Source organism: Crocuta crocuta, unplaced genomic scaffold (genome assembly GCF_008692635.1).
Source record: "Crocuta crocuta isolate KB4526 unplaced genomic scaffold, BGI_CrCroc_1.0 scaffold692, whole genome shotgun sequence".
In the NCBI taxonomy this organism is placed as follows: Eukaryota; Metazoa; Chordata; class Mammalia; order Carnivora; family Hyaenidae; genus Crocuta; species Crocuta crocuta.
The window spans coordinates 763,326-768,256 of NW_027532877.1; the positions used below are offsets into that span (position 1 = coordinate 763,326).

The 4,931-nt window shown below is 58.2% G+C and overlaps 1 protein-coding gene across 2 annotated transcripts in view; it reads right to left on the reverse strand.

Moving 5' to 3' along the window:
• The window catches only part of TBX5 (T-box transcription factor 5), an 86,306-nt gene that overhangs the window by 51,780 nt on the left and 29,595 nt on the right, over positions 1 to 4,931 (reverse strand). The window lies entirely within an intron of this gene.

Here is a 4,931-nt window from a genome sequence, read left to right on the forward strand (position 1 = left end):
CCCCCCCCCAGCTCCCGGCTGGCTCGTAAGTGCCCCCATCCACCCATTTCCAGGCTGAGCCCCAGGCGGCCGCCCCCCTTCCTCACCAGCATTTTGCACTACCGGTTTCAGAAAAGTCCTGCTCGAGTCCCCGTAGCCATGATGCGAAAAATGTGGATATTTGAGGCTCGAGGATCGGCTAGCGTTTGAGGCGTCGATGATAGCTAACATTTACAGCAGGCCGGGAGCTGTCGTAAGGTAGTTTCACTCACGCGTTTATCTCTAAAAAGCTCCATCAGGAGATGACTCGTGGGGGTCTGGCCACAGCGACCCTCTGGTGGGATTTGAACCCAAGCAGAAGCCGGGAGCAAGTCTCTTACACGGGGGAAGGGAGGAGGTCCGTTAAATTGTGGGAGCATTTTGACGCATCTAAAAGCACATGCGGTGAATCTAGGGCCGCTGCTGAAGGCTTAGCGACTGGGGTGATGGCTCAGATCAGTCCGTCGGGTCTCCACCCCCTCCCCTCACTCCCTCGGAGGAAGCAGAGGAGAGAGCCTGTGTGGACCTATAGACCCAGATTCAGGAGAACTGAGCAGGAAGGGAGAGAGCATAGGGAGGTGCTGGCGTTCTCCCCTTTAAACCTCAGCGTTCCGTTCCCAGACGGCCGGCCGGCAGAGCCTCAAGCCAGGATACTGGAGGAAGTAGGGGGGAAGGGGGAGGGGAAGAGATGTGCATGGCTCCGTTTTTTAAAAAACAGATAATTAGGTTCAGAGAGGGTGAAGCTCGCTCGGGTCACACAGCCTCCATGGAAATGCACCCAGCTCCTCGCCATTCTCTAGGCTCTGCGCCTCCAGCTACAACCCGAAAGGAGACCCCAGCTGCTTCCCCAGGGCACACGAAGCCGTGCCCGTGCCCACGAGTGTGAGTGCGTGGGTGGCTGTGACTCAGTCCGCCCCAGGGTGCCCCTCAAAGGCAAGGGCGTGCGGGCCCTCCCAGACGCCCAGCCCTCAGGGTGGAGAGGGCCAGCCAGGTGTGGCCCTTCCGTCTGAGCGTCTTCCCCGCTGCATTTCTGGGCGTCTACGGGAGTCCGGGTCCCATTGGTGGATCTCAGGAAGGTTCCAAGCCTTTTAGGGGCTCCAGATCCCGGACCCCGAGACCTGAAGTAGGTCCTGAGGCCTCCCTGGGGGCGGCCTTTCGCTTTTCCGCTTCTCTGCCCTTCTTCTTGCCCCTGGCTGCCACAAGTTAGGAAGGGAGGGACTTCTCTAGAAGGTAGGGACTCTTGAGACCCAAAGCCTGAGAGGAGCACCCCCATTGGGAGGCCCAAGGGGGTCCCCACTCTTGAGTTTCCTCCACCTGGCACCTGGCCGCCCCTTAGCCTTCTAGGGACTGTCTTCCCGCCCGCCCTCCCCCCCAAGATTTGCTGTCTGTGACATTGCCACCTCTCCGGACCCCCCTCCCCCAGGATGCTGGCACACAGACTGGGCTGTTTCCCGTTCCTCCCGGAACTCTCAAAGGCCAGATCCTCACCACCAGCAGCTTTCCAGACGCCAGCCCCATTTGAGGGCCCCTGGTGCATCTTGGTGAGTGCGCAGGACCCAGGAGTGAGTGCCTGGCCCCAAACAGCAGGGGGAGCCTCCTGTGTCCCGACCGACCCCTGTCCCCTATCGCAGTCTCCCTGTCCTGTAACAAAGCAGGAGGGTCAGCTGTCCGCCCAGGCCCAGGGGCTGGGTGTCTCCCTCTGTGTGACTGAATAGGACATTATCTGGAGTCTCTCTGTTTGACAATGTGTCGTTTGAAGAGAAACGGTGTGTCTCTGCCATCGTGTTAGTTTGTATACGTATGTATACGTGTATATATATTTTTTCTGTCTACCCCCTTACAGGAGACCACCTGCGAGCCCGCCCCGGCCACGCCCCGAGTGCGTGTGGTGCCACCCCTCGTGGGTGTGGTTGTCATTGTGTAACGCTCCGCTGTGTATGGCCTTCCCCCAAACATCACCACGGGTCCAGTGGTGCCCTGGGCTCAACCCAGGGAACGTTCAGCCCCCCTCTATTTTTATTGACCACTTTTATGATTATTATTTTTACCCACAGCTCTAAGTGGAGGCCTGCAGGCTGGGCCCCCTGGAAAGCAGCTGAAATTCTGCCATTCAGAGGGGCGTCCACAAGGCGGCTGGGCCACCAGAGTCTATATTTGGAAACAAATTCCACAGTCGTTTCCTGGGAACTGGGCGAGAGGTGCCTGGGAGTGGAGGGGACAGTGTCCTCAGCGGAAACCCCTGTCCACACCCTGCTTTGTGCTCCGGGGAAGCCCCCACACCCTTGGTGGGTTGGCAATGTCAGGTGCGAGAAACGTACCCCGATATACACCTTGACAGTGGATGGAGTAGGGCTGGGGCGGTGAAGACACAAACACAGCCCTCTTCCTGGCCCCCAGTGCGCCCCATTTGTGCCCACACTCCCTGAGCACACCTCCAGGGACCCTCTCAGCCCCCCGGGGGGACAGGGCTGACTCTAAACTGTCACCATGTTTACTTCTTGGAACTTGGTTCCCAAGGGATCCAGGGGTGTGGACTGGCTGCTTCAGCCCTAGCAGCTTCTGACCTTGTCCCCTGAGTCTGGGGGCCCAGCGGGCTCCCTCCCTGGCAGATCTGACCCCCAGGGCGAGACTGGAGGGGTGGCGGGTGACTTGCCCAAACCCTTCTGGACCCTGGGAGAGAGCACAGCGCTCGCCTGGGCCTTTGAGCCAGTCCTGACGGTCCCTCCAGCCCTGAAAGTCGTTTCTGAGTTTCTGGCTGAAGTGGGCCCCATGGTGCCCGGAAGGAAGTCCCCTTTCCCGAGAGCAGTGGCCTGGCCCCTCACTGATGCCACTTGCAGGCAGGGCACGCTGTCTCCAAGAGCTCAAGCAATAAGATGCCCCAGGCCCAGCCCCTTGGGAGCCACCCACAGCACACACGGCCGTGCACAGCCTGCTACTGCGGGTACAGGCAAGGCAGTTCTGTCTCACGCACACACACACAACCACACAATCACACAGTCACGGCAGGCGCAGCCATCCACCACACACGGCGGTGGCCCTTGTCACATCCGTCGTCACACATTCACACGCACACCCTCCCTGATCCCGTCTCACACACGGATACACACACACACACACACACACGTCTGTCCTCAGCCTCACACCACCTCACACAAATACCTACAGACGCACGCCGTCTCCCACTCATTGCCGCACAGCGGCACCCCGAGTCAGACCACACTCTCGTGGTCACACACCACCGTCCGCAAGCTCACGTCTGCGCAAACGCGGACGTGAACTCAGCCGCACGGACGCTGGCCGAAGTTCCCACCAGCACACAGCCACGCCCAGAGCGCCCCACACGCAACGACAATTCTTCCCCTGAGCCACACACACCAGCCCCCACCCCCCCCGGCCGATCCTGGAAACGTACTGGGGTGGGCGACACCAGGGATCATTCTCCGGGGCCCCGTGGGGCTCTCTGGAGGGAGCCCATGATGGAACAGCCCCACCCAGGCTGCGTGTCACCAGTTCCTGAGGCGGAGGAAGGACGGGCACGTCCTGCAGCAGGTGAGGGAGAGGCCCATCTGCATCCCATCTCTGTCCCAGCACCCCCCGCAGAGCCCCCCAGGGCTTTGTCCGGGACCCATCCCAGAGGGCAGGATGCTCCCTAGTGGGCTCTTCATGCTAACTAGTCCAGCTCTAATTTTACCTGTGGGGAAACTGAGGATAGGGGCTCCCGGTTGGCTCAGTCAGTTAAGCGCCCGACTGGCTCAGGTCATGATCTCACAGTTTGTGAGTTCGAGCCCCACGTCGGGCTCTGTGCTGACAGCTCAGAGCCTGGAACCTGCTTCAGATACTCTGTCCCCTTTTCTCTCTGCCCCTCCCCCCTTCTCAAAAATAAACATTAAAAGAAAGTAAGGCCTTGCATGAGCCAACCCCTGCCTGCCCCTCTCACCTCATCTCCTGGCCTCCTTTCTTCCTCCACATTCCCTCTACCTTCTCCTCTGTTCTTTATTTGTACCAACCTTTGTTTCCACCCCAGGGCCTGTGCACATGCTATTCCCACTGACTCCCCCAACTCGCCTCATGGCCACGCCTCCTATCATTTTTGTTACGGGCCTGCTCATTATCTGATTCCTCATGTATCTTCTGTCTCTGCTTTCACATTGACTCTGGATCCGTTTAACACCTTCATATACTTTATTCAGCAGGTACTTATCTAGCATTGACTGTGTGAATGGGATGGGCGCCATGATCTTTGTCCTCAGCAGGGATCCCCTTGGGGGACAAGGTCAGGAGCTGCTTGGGGTGAAGCAGCCAGTCTACACCACTGGATCCCATGAGATACAGGAGGAATCAGTGAAGGGCACACAGGACTATATCTGCTCCACACAGTAAAATAAGGACAGACGTCTGCATGGTGGTAAGTTTAGAGGGGGGATAAAACCTCTAAACTTATTTACTTATTTATTTATTCAGCATGTTATTGGTTTTCTGAGCCTTGAAGCCCTGAAGTGCTTCCTCTCCCGCTCCCTCAAGTGTCCCTCCCCCTTCCTCGTGGCCTTTCTCTTGTCCACCCTTCTGTCCGTCCCCAGCAGCCTGGAGAAGGGACCCATAGAGTGAAAGCGGTATCTTTATAGGCTGAAAAAAACCATGCTTATCGAGAAAGCTTTGTCCCATCTCCCCAAGTGTCCCTCACTGGTCCCCACTGCCCTCCCTGCCTTCCGGCCTCTGCCCCGCCCCCCACCGCCCTGCCCTTCCCCGCAGGAAAACCTCCGTCAGGAGGACCTTTGTGGGACCAGGGGCGGTGCTGGACTTCTCCAAGTGGGTTTGCTATGCTACTATTTAATGATGCCAAATATATTAAAGTCTATACTCTAGCAGCCTCTTAAATCCGTTTATGGTCCAGGCTAGACCCTGGGCTATAATAA